The following is a 20,310-nucleotide window of genomic DNA, read 5'->3' as shown; positions in this document are numbered from 1 at the left end:
GAGGGGAGGGGAGGGGGGATAGTAGAGGATAGGAAAGGCAGCAGAACACAACAGACACTAGTATGGCAATATGTAAATCAATGGATGTGTAACTGATGTGATTCTGCAATCTGTATATGGGGTAAAAATGGGAGTTCATAACCCACTTGAATCAAAGTGTGAAATATGATATATCAAGAAATATGTAATGTTTTGAACAACCAACAATAAAAAATTAAAAAATAATTTTGAATTTTGATACAGGATCTTGCTGAGTTACCAAGACTGGCTTCATAGTTGTGATCTTCCTACCTCAGCCTCCCCAGCAGCTGGGATTATAGGCATGTGCCCCTGGGCCCAGCAGATTATTTTTTCTTAGCTTATAATACAATATTCTCTATCTGTATTACCAAAAAAAAAAAAAATAAAATATCGGGATTGGGAGTCAAAGCCCTGGGGTAAACTTAGGAGAAAAGTTTTTAGGTTAATCTTAATTGATTTTTGAGAAAATTTAAGATAATAGATAATAATGAAAATGCAATTAAAAGAGGACCTAATAAGTTATAATGTTACTAAGAGATGCAAGCTTTGAATTAGTATTATAGAAATATACAACAGATTATATGCAAATTCAAATCTCATATATATTTTAACTAAAGAGTAAAGAAAAATGTAAATAAACGCCTGTTAAAATATAGATTTCAAAAGGTGAAAAACCCTGACTTTCTAATAAACATAGGTGCCGCAGCCCGGCTGGCTGGGCAAAATAAGCGGAGGGGTGACGAATAACTTGTGTACGTTGATACAGCAGGAGTAGGAGCCTTTTATTGCAGGACAGGAGCAGTATTTATACATTCCACACAGCTTATCTAATTAGCATAAACTAGATACATCAGTCAACCAATCAGGAATCTCTACACTTAATGGCTCGCTTTTGTTACTTCTCAAACCACTCCCTCTGGCATTTTGCCAGGCACCATCCAGACTTGTTTACGAACTTTAACATTCCCCTGACAAAATTCCAGGTGTTATTTTGACTTATTTACAGACTCTAACACATAGGATGAACATATTTCAAAGATCACTTAGGTCATACAGGGAATGCTGGTTCAAAAATGGTAGAAGGAAGATTCCTGGTGGCGCACACCAGTAATCCCAGCCACTAAAGAGGCTGAGTCAGGAGGATCTCAAGTTCATAGCCAGCTTCAGCAATTTAGCAGGGCACTAAGCAACTCAGTGAGACCCTATGTTTAAATAAAATACAAAAAAATGGCTGGGGATGTGTCTCATTGGTTAAGTGCCCCTCAGTTCAATGTCTGGTACTAAACCCCACCCCCCTAAAATGTAGAAGGAATAAAGTAATTTAGAATCACTGAAAGAAGAAATATTGAAATAAGATTGTTAAAACAGATTCAATACTGGTTATTGTCCTACAAGACAAGGAAACTATAACCTGTAGAATTAGCTTTATTATGTTCATAAATTACTTGTATAAAACAAAATTAATGTGTTTTGTTATTGTATAAAGTAAAGATCATTGTTTTTTTACAAGCAAACATCAACCTTTACAGAGTTGTAAAATATCTTATCTGGTAGTAAATAGTAAGTCAGGGAAAACAAACACCCTTAGCTAAGCAAAGAATTAAATTAATCTTTAAATAGGACAGTTTGAGCCACCTAGTAAGCTCTAGCAAATACTGAGAAGGTATACAGTTATCCTCTTGCTTATTTCCAAGTAATTTGAAATTATTGTTTTCTTAATAATTGATTTCAAATCTGAATAAATGATTAATAAATATTTAAATGCTACTTAGCATAATATCTTTTCCTTACACTCCAATCTCTGAGTTCTTTTCAAGAAGCTGTTATTTGACTTATTTAAATTTTAAAATATTGGATACTAACACTCTAGTCATTGCATTTGGGTATTTACGTTTCTTCAAAAAGTTCTCATTTTATAAGATAATTTTAAAAATAGATGTTATTTTAAAGAGAAATTTAAATGATCTTAGCTTTTATTACCTTCAGTTTTCTACTAAGAACATGTATTTTTTTCATTTTAATACTTCACAAGATCATAACAAATGCAAAAGCAATTTGCAAAAAAATATAAAGCATACCAAAGTCATAGTACAGCATTTATTGGCTTTAATATAAACATTAACTACACTAATAGAATCATATTCTCACAGATGCAATGCATCTCTTGTGAGCACTGTGCCAAAATACTTTATACTCCACAGAGTGCTTAAAGGTCTTGAGCTCAGGAAAGATATTCCAAATTGTAAAAGCTCTTTCAAAAATACTCATATTTTTGGTGAAGAAGTGTGAAGGTCAAAAATTATTTATATATTTTTTTCATGTTCTGTTAAGGACATGATGACCGAAAAAATCATAGTGGTTTTTTTTTTTTTTTTGGTAATTTGTGAAAGTTTAATATATATAAAAATTGACTAAAAAATTCTGTAGACCTAATAATCCAAGAAAAAAGAGAATAAAATTCAATTGTGAGCATCTTACTTATTCATGAACTGAAATCACAGATAAAATATGAATGGTGTGAATATACTTTGTATACAACCAGAGATGAACAATTGTGCTCTATGTGTGTAATAAGAACCATAACTCATTCTGCTGTCATATACGAATTATAATAATAATAAAAAAAAAAAGAATGGATGAGACTAGGCATGGTGGTGCTCACCTGTAATCCCAGCAGCTTAGGAGGCTGAGGCAGGAGGATCACGAGTTCAAAGCCACCCTCAGCAATTCAGCGAGACCCTGTCTCTAAATAAAATATATAAAAGAGCTTGGGATGTGGATGAATGTGTAAGTGTTAAGAACAATTTTTACCAAGTAATTTTTAAGACATTAAAGATAAAAACATTCAAGATAAAACATTCAAGTATTTCATCTTTTTTTTTAACTTTCAAATTGTTAGATATGTGTGTGATGTCCTTTAATTTACTTGTTTTTATTTTTATTAGTGCACATTAATTATACAGAATAATGGGTTGCATGGTGGCATATTCATACATGCATAGAACATGTTTTGATCATATTAACCCCATTACTCTTTGCTTTCCCCTTCCCCCATCCTCTTCCACATCTCCATTACTCTCCTTTTTGCTTTTGTGTCATCTTTTCTCTCTCTCTCTCTCTCTTTTTAAGATTCCACATATAAGAAACTTTCATGGAGTTCTCAGAAATCTCATCCATCACAACTTATAAAGTCTCAAGATAGAGGGCCAAACTGTTAAAAAAATATATTTTTGATGAAAGAAGGAAAGTAAATACCTCTTTGGGAGAAAAGTACAGGTGTTTTCCTTTTCTTTAGGACTAGTTTTTCATATCTCTGGGAAAACAACATTTTTTTTTCTTCATTGGAATAAAATTAACTCCTGGATGAGGTTAAAGAATAGACCAAAGAAAATGTAGAATGGAGTCCTACATTTGTCTAAAACTTAAGTTAAAGGAACAAAAAAGAAAAGTTTTCCTGTGCCTTTAAAATATCTTCTTCAGGTAAACATTCAATAGCCAATTTTAAAAATCCATCTAATTTTCTTTAATCCATCAATATTAGTACGCTATTGTCTCTGTGATAGAATATAACCATGTATATTAAAAACTTCTGCTCTGATCCCAAGAATTAGATCTTACTCTATTATTCCTGTCTCACAAGGTCTTTATAAAAGCCTTCTCCAGCTCTAAGAATCTGACTGTCCAGAGGCTGCCTTCAAGTTTTCTCAGTAAATTTGGTAGCCAAGTTAGACAATTGCCATCGAACCTACCAGGCAAAGTAGGGTTGGATGATCACTTCTCTTTAGGGATGTGGTTTGATATGTTCTGAAATCCATTCAAAAGCACAACCATGGAGTGGACTGAGATTGCCAAATAGACCCAGGAAGAGGCCGCCCATTAACCCTTCATCTGAGCCAGAAGCAGGATAGGAACCTGGCTTAGGCTATGGCTATATTCTTTAGTTCAAGTTGCTGATTTTAAAGTGTTTTAAAGCTCATATCATAAAGTTATTTTAAAATGTGCAAAATTTTCTGACTTGGAAGAAAATAAAATAAAAAATTTCAAAAAAAAAAAAAAAAAAGAAAAAAAGAGTGAAGGCTGTTTACTGTAGTTCCTTTCCTGTCCATACACTTTCTGGGTGACCTTACTCTATAAAGAACTTGATCACTATTGTTTTTTTAACTCTCTCATTTTATGAAGTAAGGCTGTCTAGTAAAGATACATCAAGATGTTAGAAGCTCAACACCAATCACAATATTGATTGTGGAATTTCAGTGCTTGCATGTTCACTGTATTTGACATAAATGTCACATTTGTCATTACATATGTTGCCTATGCATAAGATTCCCTTTTAAAAATTCAAATATCATCCTTATTCCCATGGCCTAGGAACACAAAACTATTTTTTAAAATGAGTTTTTGGCACTTGGGATTTGTCTACATTTGTCTAAAACTTTCAAATGGAATTTTTCTATGATCTTGCTCCTATGCTGGACAAGCATGAACTTGGAACTCATCTGCCTGGGTTTGTATTCTGACTCCTTCACCCTCTATTCCTCTCTGTACCTGTTTCCATAAGTGAAAATGAAGATAATGATAATTCCTACAACATAGGGTAGCTATGAAAATGGAATATGACAACATTGATGAAGACCTTGAAACCTTCCAGGTACATACTGAAAGATATGGCAGGGTTGATGAACACAGTGATCTACTTTAGATTGATTAGTAAAATATGCAAAATCTTTTATTGAATTTCGATGGTTAAAAAATTAAAATCTAAATATAAGACAAGTATATTATCTCAACAACTGTATATAGAAATTTTCTTCCTATCAAACTGCTTAAATTGAAACAAAGCAATGTGTGTAATAATGCTAAATTTAAACATGGCTTTAGAATGAGAATTAAGATGCTAGTGGCTGGAGTGGTACTGTAAGTCATCTATGTTTTGCTCAGGAAGCTATTAGAGCTAGCTGGGCTTTGGCTACACATTGTTCTTTTATAAAGGACAAAAAAAGTATCAAGGCAAATCATACAGAAATTACATAAACTTCATTTTAGATGTCACATCATTCATATCAACTTTTCTGGCCCCCAAATTAAAGAGGATAATAAAACCCAAACAGGATATGATTTGCTAATATTCCCGACACTTGTACACCTAATGGGAAGTGACATTGTTAGTATTTATAGCCAAGACTCTAAAGGTGGCTTGCTGGTCTCAATAGCTCATCAAAGAATACCTTAATCTAAATTTATTCTGCAGTGCTGTGGCAGTGAAGGCCCATCTTTCCCCAATATCCCTTCAAAGAGAAGAATTCTGAAATTGTCAATTTGAAGCACATTTACACAAAATAAATAAATGAGATTATGCATGTACATAAAAAAGGAAAAAATAATCTGGGAACCCGGAATGGTATTAGATTAGTAAAATTTGCAATCAAATGAAATTTTGAGAACTTTTTCAGTCTTCATTATTTCCCACCAACTTATGGTATAGTTGCAGGATGTAAATGCTGGATACTAAGAAGTCTCCTATAACCTGAAATTTCCTGTCGTCAAATCAAAGTAGTTTGTACAGAAACAGATGACCTTACAAACAAATGAAAATGTAAAGCATCATTATGTTTAAATCACTTGGTTGATAAGCTAGTTTATTGATTATAATTTCCATACAATAAATGTTTTTTAAAAAATAAATTTAAGGAAAGATTAAAAGAGTTAAATTCTTTTTTAATTACTTTTTTATTTATATATGACTGTGAAATGCATTACAATTCTTATTAAGCATATAGAGCACATTTTTTCATATCTCTGGTTGTATATAAAGTATTAAATTTGATTAAATACTATAATAAATAAGCTACGTCTAATCTAGCCTTCTTCTAATCTTTTAATTTTGGATTTCACTGTAATTAAAATTATATTTGTTGAAAAAAAGTTTTTATGTATCAAGCATATCAAGTTGATCAGGACATATTGAGCAAGAATAAATTGATGTTCTATGTGGATAGACCATTTACCTACTGTTTAAATAAGTAAACTGCAAGTCATTCTGCTTAAGTTTATATTTTGTTTTTGTAATTAATAGTTTTATGACCTTGAATGAGTCACTTAGTCAATCTTTGTCACAATTTCCTTATATGAAATATGAGAATATTTTTGCAACTATTACAAGGGATAATTGCATGCACATGAAACGTCTAGAAAAAACAGTACCAGACATTTTGTAGCATTCAGTAAATGTTATCCATTTTTATATATGCATTAAAAATATTCATAGCAAAATGCCAATACATCAAAAAATTAGAACTTAGCCATTTATTTAAAAATGTACACTACATTTCTACAAGATTCGTTTTTTTTCTAAAAGTTCTATGAATTTAATCCTTTTTTGGAGGGTGAAAATATCAAAATTCTGACTCCACTTATTTTCTGTTTACAACACCCATTCTGACAAATTGGAACAGTGTTGTGTATGTATAATATTTTTGCTATTTAACTAAGAAATTAATTTAATACCTGTTGATTGTTTTCATGCCTAAACTTCCTTGGTTGTGATTTTTCCATCATTCATGTGATTACTGTGCTTGAAGCATACAATCCAGACTATGTCAGCTGCTCCTGGGGTGGGAGCCCAGGATAACTTATCTTCTGATGGATGGCCTGGTGATAAAGGGGTTATAGGAACAGAAGTTTTTCAGGATTGAAGTATTAAAGTCACTGGTTTCATCTTCCTTTAAAGAAGCCATTATCTTTCATCTTAGCTTCTCTGGGAACATTGCTCAATTAAATATTTCATATATTACAATACCATCACATCACCGTTAGCCTGGACACTTATGTATATGCTTGTGGGTGTATGAGTGTGTGAACACAGAATTGAGTTTTTCTACCTAAATATACTATTGTCAGAAAAGACTACAGCACCTTTAAAATACTTTTTAAATCAAATTATAAACTTCCCTTTCCCTATCTTCCCTTGAATGAACAGAGAGTCGTCATATTATATTAGTTGATATAACAGAGGAGCTATAATACAATTTTTCATCATATCAACTTTGATGGAAACCACTTTTCATGTGGTATAATTTGGAAGATGCAATGAAGAACTACATTTCTCAAGTCATTGAAAAATGTAACTGAAACTCCATCATCACAATTTCATTTTCTGAACTCCTTGGAATAATCAACGTGTATAGTTTTTAGATGGTAAAATTCAACAGCATTTTTAAAGAAATTTTAGTATCATGAGATCAAACTGTGTAGCCTCAATAAACAAGATAAGTACATTTGGAAAGCAAATGTACCACTAACCCCAAAGTTCTCCATATCTAGATTACTTATGAAAGATAATTTTCCAAGACTTGTAATGAGGCCTACTGGGAATGTAGAATTCATGGAAGAGGGGATTATAGTCAGAAAATCATTTATAGAAATGGGAGAAAACAGTATTAATTGCTCGAATATGCCATCTATATCACCTTGCCTTTACATATAGATAAATGCTTTTGTTCATAGACTTTGTGTATAAGCTGAATTTACAAGTATGAGGTATACAGAGCCCCTTCCTTTAACTGATATGGTCAAGACAGTGTTCCCTGATAACACTGAAGTACAAGTTTAGAAAGGCATTTAATTATTTTTATCCTTAAAATAAAGTATTTCTTCTGCATTTACCTTGAAAGTCAAAACAGCTAGAATACATCAGATTATATTTCCTTAAAGGTTGTTTCAAATTCCTCTTGACACATTTACTATGTAAATAAAGCTAATTAATGTCTGTGCTGGGAACTGGGAAGACTCAGGGAGGTATTTTATTTTCTTAAGTTAATATGCTTCCTTAGTGGGATTCCATGTCTCATTGGTCTTACCCATAGCACTGAGGCTTCACAAAACATTGGCACATTCACTAATGATAATTTTAGCTTAATAATCTTCAGCTTCTTTTCACTTTCCTTGTGCCAATTCTCTCACATAATGCTCAAAATTTAAGTTCAAGAGGCTTTATTTCTGAGACAGGATAAAAAAGTCAAAGGGAGATGAAAATTAAAAGCTTACAAAAATAAAGAAAGTATGTTCCATAATCAGGTTGAATTACTAATTTCCACACTCATATATTCTATTGAAGAAAAAATTGAGTTAAACTATTTTAGATTTGCATGAGAAGAAAAAAACGTATTTTAAAAACATAGAACTTATTCATTCATTAAACAAAGGCCAATCTGCTTTTTGAAATTTCAAATTTGACTAAAAATTGTGAAAGTTAATACAATAAATTTAAATTTAAATAATTTACCACAGGTGGTTCTTTCAGAATCAATCTTTTTCAGTATTCCTTTATTTGTAAGAAAGTTTTTTAGCATTAGAACTTGTTATGATTTGGACATAAGGGGTCCCCCAAAAGCTCACACGTGAGAATGAGAAAAGGTTTGGAGAAGAAATGATCGGGTTGTATCTTCAACCTAATCATTGAATTAATCCCTGGTGGGATTAACTGAGTGGTAACTGGAGGCAGGTGAGGTGTGGCTGGAAGAAGTAGTTCACTGGGGACATAGCAATGTGGTATATATTTGTATCTGGCAAGTGGAAACCTCTCTCTGTGTTTTCTGATCATCATGTGTCCTGGTTCCCTCTGCCACACTTCTGCCATGATATCCTGCCCACCTGCAGCCCCAGGAATGGAGGCTGCTGTCTGTGGATTGAGACCTCTGAAACCGTGAGTCCTTAAACTTTTCCTCCTCTATAATTGAGCTGGTTGGGTCTTTTAGTTGCAGTAGCAACAAAGCTGACTAAAACAGAACTATTATTTATTTATTTTGGCTTTTGTCACTTTTTTTTCTTTGAATTTTAGTTTTTAAAAGTTATTTAACTTATGAGCCAAATGATTTTTCAGGACATCGGATTATATAGATCCCCTAGGAATTAGCATCTTCTTTTTCCTTCTAGCCCTGGATCGACTAAGTTAGAAAGGGTTTAATTATTTTTTTTTTCTGAAACAAAATATAGCCTTTTCTTTCCCAAGAGACAGTTGCCCCATAGCCTTAGAATGGCAAGTATGAAACATCATATCACATTAAAGCTCAGCACCATGAAGCCAGTTCCTCTTCAGTGAGAACAACTGAAGAGAAGCAGGAAGATATCCTGAGACATTTTTGAAATAATAGGCTTATGAACTACCAGAATTTATTTGTTTCCACTTTAAAGCCAAAGTCCTCCCCGGTCAACAAAAATAATTTTTACCATAGTTTCTCAGATATAAAATAATCAAGTTGGTGTTTTTTCTTTCTTCTTCTAGTTCTCCTTTTTGCATCTGACTTCTTTGTTCAGGCTATGAGAGTCAAAAGCTTCTTAGAGCAAAATTTAAACTCCTTTCAGTGTTGGGCTTATGCACTATTAACTGAGCATGTTTTTACTAAGATTATAGTAAAAACAAAGGAAACATAAGTTCCTGGATTTCAGAAAAACAACTGTGGTCAAATGTTGATTTTATAAGGATAAATTATTAATATTTGAATGATTTTGATTCAGAGCTTCTCCTTTTTTCATGGACATGTTTACAACTGGGCCACTGTGATAGCCTAGACACTACCATGTTACAAAAGTACAAATGGAAGGATGATTATGATTAAATATTCCTAACCAAAAGGAGTCAAAAACATAAAATTAAGATCTGTGTATGGGGTGAAGGTGGGAGTTCATAACCCACTTGAATCAAAGTGTGGAATATGATATGTCAAGAAATTTGTAATGTTTTGAACAACCCACAATAAAAAAAAATTAAAAAAAAAAGATTTCAAAGGTAGTTTCAAGGCTTGAGATGAAATACAAAAGTTGTGGTTTGTTCACTTAATTTCTCCTGTTTCGTGGACAGATCATTTTATTTATTTAGGTTTCCATTTCTTCATTTAGGATAAAAATGTATAAAATGTGTTTTGCTTCTTGTAAGGCAGCATTTAAGAAAAGTATGATATAATATAAAACATCTGTGACTGATAATTAAATGTAGATTATAATCCCAGACCTTTATTATTAATGAAAAGTGAAACTGTGGTCTTCAGTTTTTGTTTGAGAAGAGCAAGTTTATCAAGTGATTAAAATAAGTGTTAAAATAGGAAAATTGGTGGAACTGACAAGTTTGAAGATTATAAAAGGTAGGACATAATTATTAAGAAAATACAACTAAGCTGGGCATGGTGGTGCACGTCTGTAATCTCAGCAGCTCAGGAGGCCAAGACAGGAGGATCTCGAGTTCAAAGCCAACCTCAGCAAAAGTGAGAGGCTAAGCAATTCAGTGGGACCCGTCTAAATAAAATACAAAATCCGGTTGGGGATATGCCTCAGTGGTTGAGTGCCCCCGAGTTCAATCCCCAGTACCAAATACATACATACATACATACATAGAACTAAATAATAAATATCAACAAAAAGTGAAAAGATAAATTTAAAAGGAAAGCTAGCTGGTTGCCATGGCACACATCTGTAATCCCAGTGACTCGGGAGGCTGAGGCAGGAGGATTTAAAACTAACCTCAGCAAATTATTGAGGGTCTAAAAAAACTCAGTGAGACCCTGTGGCTAAATAAAGTACCAAAAAAGGCTGGCAATGTGGCTTAGTGGTTAAGTGCCTCTAAGTTCAATTCCCTATACACACACACACACACACACACACACACCACACACAAAGGAAAGCTGGCCTAAAGTTAAAAACAATAATTAAAAGCCATAATAGGGACTTGATACTATATTTGTTGTCATGCTATCTGTCATTTGTAAGAAGAAATAGGAAAACTGAGGAGTTTTCACAGGAAGAAAATGGCTGAGTAAACCATGGTACACCTGTTTATCTACACTAATTAAAGTAAACTATAAAATATAGATCACACAATACATCTATAGTATTAAAATTGTACATCTATAGTTTACACATTTTAAACTCAATTTAATATTTAAGTCTGACTTCTAAAATAATTTACTAGCCTTATATTATCTCATATTATGTATGCAAGTTTTCTTTTTTGTTGTTATCATTCACAGTTCTCATTGGATCCAGAAGGTAAGTGCTTGCCTACATTATAATGGGATTTGTAAGCTCTGAGTTTGTGTGATTTTTAATCCTACATTATTTTGGTTTCAGAGCTTAAAATGTATAAACTATAGATGTACAATTTTAGTACTATAGATGTTTTGTGTGATCTATATTTTATAGTTTACTTTAAAAAAAATTTATTTTTTAAATGTAGGTGGACACAATACCTTTTTATTTTATTTTCATGTGGTGCTGAGAATAGACCAGTGCCTCACATATGCTAGGTGAGAGCGCTACCCCAGAGCAAAAACTTCAGCTCCTATAGATTACTTATTATCTCTAAGTCTCAAAGTTATCATATATAATATAGCATTAACTATAATTAATTTTAACTATGCCATGGAATTTTTTATGAAAATATGGTAAATATTATAAAGCAATATTCAGTTGTACATTGTTTCTATCATGGTTGTTGTTATTGAGTGATAACTCAATAGTTAGGAAAATTCTTGAGAAAAAAAGAATGTCTCTCTTATTAATGGTTAAGGTGCTTAGAAATGGAAACAAAAATGAAATAAATATTTGAAATATTCTTTATAATTTTTGGTTTTATTTTAAATTAAACATACTTCAAAGCAATTGTACTTCACATATAGTTATAATAAATAATGCATAGATAGTCCACTTGCTTTTTGCCCAAATTACCTCAAAGAAAATATCAAAATTATAAGACAATATTATCACCAAGATAATGATATTGACATTTATATGTGCAATATTTTCTTTACCAAAAAAAAAACTAATTGTCATTTTATTTCATTTTACAAAACCAAAGGACTCTGCTACCCATTTTTATAATTTTGCCTTATCAAGAATAATATATAAATGGAATCAGAAATTGTATAATCCTTGAAGATTTGATTTTTTTATATTATTTTCAACATACTTGTTTGAAGTTTCATCTAGGTTGTTTTGTTTTAATAGTTTATTTCTTTTATTCCTCAGCAGTATTCTACGGTATGGATGGATGCACTACATATTGCCTACCATTTAGCCCACTTAAAGGGCATCTGGGTGGTTTCCATTTGGGGCTATTAGGAAGAAATATGCTATGAATATTCATGCTCAGTGTTGGTGTGAACATATGTTATCATTTCTTGCAGATAAATGCCAATGATAGTAGTAATTCTGAGTCATATGGTAGTTGCATATTTAGTCTTTTAAGAAATTGCTGGATTGTTTTCAAGAGTAACTTGAAATGTATGGTAGCAATATGTGAGTGATCCAGAATCTCCATATCTTTACCAGAATTTAGTGTTGCCACTAATTTTTATTTTAGTCATTCTCATAGATGTCTAACTATATCTTATTGTGATTTAAATTTGCATGTCCCTAATGACTAAAGTTTTGAATGTGTTTTCGTGTGCTTATTTTTCACTTCTATATCTTTCCTAATAAAATGTCTTTTTGGATGAAATATGTCTTTTAAAAATATAAAGAATTTAAGAGCCTTTTTTATATTTTAGATACTAGTCTTTTGTCAGATGGGGTTTCCAAATCATTTCTCCACAGTGGAGTTTTTATTTAATCCTATTAACTAGAAATTTTTGAGAACAAGATATTTTAATTTTATAAGTTCCAATTAATCAGTTTTTCCTTTATGGATCATGCATTTTGGGTCAAATCTAAGAAATCTTTGACTCACTCTCAATTCCAAACATTTTCTATTATTGATTTTTTGAAATCATATAATTTTACCTCCACATAAATGATCCATATTAAATTTTTGTTTAAAATGTAACTTTTAGGTCAAAGCTCTGTGTGTGGATGTGTGTGGATGTGTGTGTGGATGTATGTGGTATGTGTGTGTGTGTGTGTGTGTGTGTGTGTGTTGTGTCTATTTGCTCCAGAATCATTTTTGAAAAGGGAATTTTTTCTTCATTGATTTGCATTTATAACTTTATCAAAATCACTTGTGGATATTTAAGTGGTTTCATTTTCAGAATTTCTGGTTTATTCTATCTGAGTGTTTATTTCTCTGCAAATACTAGGCAGTCTCAATTACTATATATATTTCAAATATATAATAGTATATATATTAATATACATACTATATGAATATTTCATTATAATAGTATATATTAATATACATACTATATGTATACTTCTTGAAATGAGATATAAGAATTGCACTTTATTCATGTTTTTAAAAGGTGCTTTAGCTCCTCCAATTCCTCAACATTTCCAGATGTATCTTAGATGTATCTTGTCTACATTTGTAAAACCTTATTGCTAAGGTTTGATAAGAATCGCATTACACCTATATGTTGGTTTGGGGAAATTGCTGTGTTTACTATATTAAGCATTCAATACATGAACAAAATACATCTTTCCAATTCTTTTAATATTCTTTCATTTCACTCATCAATGTTTTGCCACTTTCAGAATATAAATGTTTTGTTAACTTGACATCTAAGAATTTTTTGAGGACAACAAGAAAGATGATTTTAAGGGGTGTTAATATTTTTGTGCCCATACATTCATTGCTTCTTATATTTTTACTTGCTTTTATAAGTTTATTTGCCACCTTGCTGAGTTATTATTAATAGTAGTCATTTTGTAGATTCCTAGGGATCTTCTATATACACAATCATATCATCCACAAATAGAGAAAATTTACTTCTTCCTCTCTGATCCATACAGCTTTTATTTCCTATTGTTCTTTTATTGCACTGGATAGAACATACAGCTGATGTTGAATTAGAGTGTGGTGACTGCAGACACTCTTGCCTTGCTTCTGATCTTAGAAGGAAAGCATTCAGTCTTTTATCATTAAATGAAACAGCTACAGATATTTGGTAAATGTTCCTCACGAATAGGCTGTATTATCTATTTCTATTTTTCTGAGCATTAATGTCATAAATGGGTGTTAATTATATGGAGTGTTTTTCTACATTGATATTATCATATGATTTTTTTTTCTTTAGCCATCTAATATGATGGGCTACCAAACCAGTCTTTCATTTTGGATGGGGATACACACACCCAACCCTCACACACACATAAACACAAGTGCACTCGCACATTCTGAATTCTATTTGGTAATATTTTAAGGATTACTCATTCTCTGTTCATAAGAGATAGATATATTGATCTGCAGTTTTCCTTTTTATATTTTTCCTCTTGTGTTTTCATTATGGTAATATCTTTATTATGGGAATTGAGAGTTATTCACTCCTTTTTTACCTTGTAGAAGATTGCATAGATTAATCTTTGTTAACATTTGATAACTCTTTGTAATTTAGAATGACACATGTAGTAAGGAATTAGAGCTGAAGACATCACTATGAATAAGTTTTTTACTTAATGTAAATTCAAATGGTACATAAAGAAAGACAGATGTGTATATACGTGTTCATATACACACATACAATTCTTTGCTCTGTCAGATGTTAGGGTCTGAAAGAAATGACATCCAGTAGCAGTAAGCACACTTAGCACATTTCCATTGCTCTGACCTAGTATAAGCAACAAGGGTCACTTGGGGAAAGGCTTAAGTTAAAACTGGAGAAGAAAATATGTAAGATAAACCTAGAGCCTTTGATAATGCCAGAAATTGAGCAACTGTTAAAAGCAAATTAGTCTTATGCTGATCAGAATGTTCAGGGGACACTTGTGTCAACAGAAAAGTACCAATGATCAAAACCAGAAAATAATGAAGTTAAAGAAAGAAAGAAAGACACTTAAAGCAGTGTAGAATTGTAATGTAAAACACAAAGTAAATACCCAATATTCTGTACTGATATAAATAAACGATGGACTAAATAAGTAAATAAATATAAGAAACAAATCAGCTATGCAGAAAAATCCCAGATAATTTATGTAGAAACTCAGCCCTCAAGGAGGTGAGCATGCATCCACCTTGCCCCACCCCCATTAGTGTAGGATGTACATAGAGACTTCTATCCAAAGAATATAGTGTGGAAAAGCAGAGAAAAGAGTGATCTGATAAACATTAACTCAACAGAGTGGTAAAGGTCAGCACTGACAGAGATATATTGTGTTGATAGTAGAGACATTTGGAGTTGTGTGATGAGCACGACACTTCACCTATGTTGTCTGCCTTTGAATACCCAAACCCTAGTAGGAGCATTAGAAAGACGTCAAGCAAATTCTCCTGGAGAAGCATCCTTCAAATACCTGACTCTCAATGCCTCCACTGAGAGAGGAGTCTTAAACTGATAATCCTTCAGAAAAGGTAAAACTGACTTAAATGGAAGCTGAATCATTAGGGGCTATTATTGAGATATTTATTGTGCATATATTTGATTGGATCTCAGAAGAAGAAACAAGAAAGGATGAGAAAAGAATCCCTATAGATAAGAAGATGGGTTAGAAAGAAAAGATTAAGAGCATTAAAGATAAAGTATCAACAAATTAAGCATTTTATAAGTCTTACCTTTTTGTAAGTCTTGCCTTGCCTAACCCTACCCTTTCTTAATTATTTGGGTGGGAGAGGCTTTTTCTGGGTACCTAAATTGTATTATGATGATAAAAAGATTTTAATAATCACAAAAGATAATAAAGAGAACTAGTCTAATGAATATATCTCATGTCCATTAGCAAAGATGCATATCTAAATTTTGTATTGAATATTATTAGTTTATCTGTGAAATTTTCATGATATAGGAATTTTAAAGGAGCATCACTTAATCAAATGAGAATTATATTTTTAAAATAGACACAAGAGATACTACATAAATTTTTGTTGTACCTACTTTTTAGAAGCTTAAAAACTTGATTTAATACAAAGAAAACACTTTTCTGAGTATTCTTTTTGCCATTTCAGAATCTTAGTGTTCCTTCAAAAATGCATTTCCTCCATGGATTTATCACTGATTCAAATTTCTTTTCCTTTGATTTTTTCAGTTTACACAAACGTACACACAGACATATCTGCACTCTGACATGATATTTATCATAAATTGAACTGACTCTACAGTGTAAGGCCTATCTTGGATCAACAATGCCTGGGTCCCTATTCTGAATCTACTATGTATTAACTTTGTGAAATTTAGCAAGAAGCTTTACTTCCTTTTGCTTTAAATTCTTTCTCTGTAAACTAGGGATGATAGTAGTAAAACTTGCTTAAGCATCATTCCTAGATTGTTTTTCTGCAATGTTCCCTAAAGTCTCTGCATTCTTATCTGTCTCCCTTTGTCCTCTAGAGGACAGGAGGCATCAGTGGCTGTGATTGTGCTACTTGATGCTCTTCTCTGAAAGGTCAGAACCAAAGGTAATATTGAAAGACATTTTGGCACTTAGCAGGGTGATATTTAACAAGAAAGATGAGCAGTGTGTTCCAATTGGTGAAATTCCCAAGAAGACCTCAGAGAAGCCAAACAGAGGAAAAGAATATAAAAGAAGAATTGTTTAGGAATTAAGGACATGAAAGTTTGTTAATGTTCACATAACAAAGGCACCTGGCAGAAAACCACTTAAAGGTTTGGAGGTTGCAACTGGCTTAGTAGAACTTTAGGAGATGCTCCAAGGAAGCAAAACGAGTACCGTGCCCTAAGTTGGTGGTGGCTGTGACAGATTCTGTCCCTTTTGACAAGTAGATAACCAAGTCAGAGCTGCTTGGATAGTTCTGGCAGCATGAGAAAAACTCGCGGGCACAGCAAGATGGAGAGAAACCTAAAATTAGTTTCAACAACCTAATATCAGATATGAAAGTTACCCAATCTGCTACAGTTAGAGTTAGTACAAGACTAGAGCATCAGATTATTGTGGCCAGGAAAAGAGAGCTAGACAGCTGATCTTAAAAACAAAAGAAAACAACAACAACAACAAATTATTATGAAAAATTTATTCAAGAGGAGACAATCTTTTGACAGTGAGGCATTTACTGAAAAAGCACTTGAAACAGAGACACTGTCTTCTCTTTGGGATGTGAAATTTGCTAAACAACTAACCACAGTAAATGAACAACCCTTTCAGATTGGGTCTGAAGAGTGAATGAAAAGGGGAAACTGTGAGAGTTACCAATTAAGTGGGAAGCAGGATTTGATGATGATGGTTGAGAATTTAATGAACATATATCTCTGTATAAACACTTAGATGGTTTACCAAAACAAGAACCAGCTCACCACTTCATGGAGCTGGTGACTTTTGGACTTTCAAAAATTCATTTCTGAGTGATTAGAAAAATCAAGCACATAGAGTAGGTTGGAGATTATTTTAAAGAAAAAAGGAACATTCTAAAAGAAAGTAACATACAGTTCAGACCAGGAAATTTATATTATAAGCTATTGGAGATGGACATGATAGCTAAATAAAATATTTTTTCTAGGAAAAAAAAACTTTCCTAAGGGTTGTAGTGAAAAATGAAGGACTTTAGTACATAAAAAAAAATCACTGAGAAGAATGTCTATTTGTCTAGGGATATGGCTCAGGTGATAGAGTGCATGCCTCGCATGCACAAAGCCTTGGGTTCAATCCCCAGCACCATCAAAAAAAAATGTCTATAATGCTATAAGTGCTTAATAAATATTAGTCACTGTTATTAATAATACAACCATATCTAATATTATAATATTGAGGTGTACCCAAAAGGATGAAATAAAATACTAAGTTCAGTCACTGACTGGGCAATAAACATCTTTTCAGTCTCTTTCATTCATATCCTGTGCTTAATTAGTTATTAAAATATAATTTTTAATTTTTTGTTTTAATTAGTTATACAGGACAGTAGAATGCACTTTGATACATCGTGTATGATGGAGTATAATTTCTCATTCTTCTGGTTATACATGATGTATAAATTTATCAGTATCTTAAATCATAAGTGAAGATCACAGATAAGGGTTCCACATGCACATTTTATTTTGCTTCACATTATTATGCACCATAGATATGGTGTTTTGTGTTTTTTTTTTTACAAATTGAAAATTCATGGCAATCTGGCATTGAGCAATTAACACCATTTTTCAAGAACTTGTTTATTTCATCTATGTCACATTTTGGTCATTTTAATAACTTGCTAACTATTCTCATCATTGTTATATGTTAAGGTGATCTGTGATTAGTGATCTTCAATGTTACTATTGTAACTGTCCTGGGTGCCACAAAGCATCCCCATATAAGACAGTGAATTTGATCCATCAAGACAGAGTGTGTTCTCAGGCACCATCAATCTACTGTTCTCCAGTCTATTTCCTTTTCCTCAGAGTTTCCTATTCCCTGAGCTACAACAATATTGAAAGTAGGCTGCGAATAACCCTACCGTGTCTTCTAAATGAGTGTACAAGTGAAAGGAAGAGCCATGATTTTCATTCTTTAAATCAAAAGTTAGACATGATTAAGCTTAGTAGAAAAGGCATGTCAAAAGCCTAGACTGGCTGAAGAGGGGCCTCTTGTGCCCAGCAGCTGAGTTGTGAAAGCAAAGCAAAGTTTTTGAATGAAGTTAAAAACATTACTTCAATGAGCACACAAATAACAAGAAAGGACAACAGTGTTATTATTGATCTGAATAAAGTTCTAGTAGTCTGGATAGAAAACCAAACCAGATACCATAATTTCCTTTAGGAAAAGTCTAATAACAGCAAAATCCTAACTTATTTTTTTATTTTCTCAGTGTCGGGGATTGAACCCAAGGGTCTTAAACACTGGAACCACATCCCCAGCCTTTTTTATTTTTTATTTTTTTATTTTGATGGGTTTCACTAAGGTACTTAGGGCCTCACTAAGTTGTTGAGACTAGCTTTGAACTTGCAATCTTCTAGCCTGGGCCTCCAGAGCCACTGAGACTACAGGCAGGTGCCACTGTGCCCTGTCTAACTTTCTTGAATTCTTTGGAGGCTGATAGAGGCAAGGCAATTGCAGAAGAAGAATGCAAAGCTAACAGAAGTTGGTTCATGAAGTTTAAGGAAACAAATATCCCTAGTTTTGATTATGTGTATATATAAAGAGAGAGGGAAATGGTTGAAGTAGCAAAAATGGAAGTAGAAGCTGCAGCAAGTTATTCAAAAGGTCTATCTAAAATAATTGATGAGTGTAACTACATTTAACAACAGATTTTCATATAGTCAAAACACCCTTCTAAACTATAGCAAAGTTCTATTGTGGGTAAAATGCTATCAACAGCATTGCATGCTACAGAGAACAGTTTTGTGAGAAAGGAAGAAACATCACTGTTTTGTTTTAGGACACTACCACATCCTTTCCAGCCTTCAGTCAGCAGCCATTAGCATGGAGGCTAAGACCCTACTGAAAGCTGAGATGATCTTTAGCATTTTTAGCAAAGTATTTTTCAATTAAGCAACAGAATTTTTTAGATATAAAGTTATTGCCCTGGTTTTTATTTATGTGCACTGAGAAATCAGAAACTTCATATGACTCACTTTATTACAAGATTTGTTTAATTATGGTGTTCTGCAACTAAGCCTATAATAATATCCCTAAGATATGCTTGCAAATATTCAAAATAAAGAAACTGCTACTTTCTGATGGAAATTTGAGGGATAGGACAATTTCAAAATCTTTTCAAATTTTTATTCTTCTATTACAGAAAGGGTAGTAATAAGCTACTGATTTATATTTTCTCTCGATTTCCATCTATATAGAATTTGCTTAAGGATATATAAAGAAAATGACAGGAGAAATGAGAACATTAATTACAGCATAAGATCTTCTTACATGAACAACATTTTAATAGATTAATGTCATTCATTGTAATATCTTTTATAGTTTGGATCTGTAGTGTTACCTAAAGACCCATGCATCAAAGGCTTGGTCTTCAGCTTGCGACATATTATTATTAGGGGTGGCAGTGCCTTTATGAGCAACAGCCTAGTGAAAGGAAGTGAAGTCAGTGGGGGCATGTTTTCGAAGGAGATATGGGAGCCCTGACCTCTCCCCTCTTTCTACTTCTTGGCCACCATGAGGTGAAGAGACCTTCTCTGCCATATGCTCTACGTTCTCTACCATGATGTATTCTGCCACCACAGATTTAAAGTGATGTGGCTAAGTGAACATGGACTGAAACTTTTGAACCCCTAAGTGAAAGTAAACCTTTTCTCCTTTAAGTTGATTATCTCAGGTATTTCATCACAGAGATGGATAGCTGACTAACACAGTGTCCCTTAATCTAGTAATGCTTTCTCAGACAACTATCAATAATTTGTTAATATTTTTAGAAAACTGAGTCTTAAACAGTACTTTGAGAGCACACAGCTGGAAAATGCAAATTCAGGATTTAAAGCCAGGCTCCTTAACACC

The 20,310-nt window shown here is 32.7% G+C and overlaps 1 pseudogene; it reads left to right on the top strand.

Annotated features, from left to right (window-relative positions):
• The first annotated feature begins 4,621 nt into the window (after positions 1-4,621).
• LOC125617585 lies at positions 4,622-17,369 on the top strand (annotated as a pseudogene).
• Positions 17,370-20,310: the final 2,941 nt, after the last annotated feature.

Source organism: Marmota marmota, unplaced genomic scaffold, assembly GCF_001458135.2.
Source record: "Marmota marmota marmota unplaced genomic scaffold, marMar, whole genome shotgun sequence".
Lineage (NCBI taxonomy): Eukaryota > Metazoa > Chordata > Mammalia > Rodentia > Sciuridae > Marmota > Marmota marmota.
The sequence above is the reverse complement of the archived record's forward strand: the minus strand, read 5'-3'. Positions and strand labels throughout refer to the sequence as shown.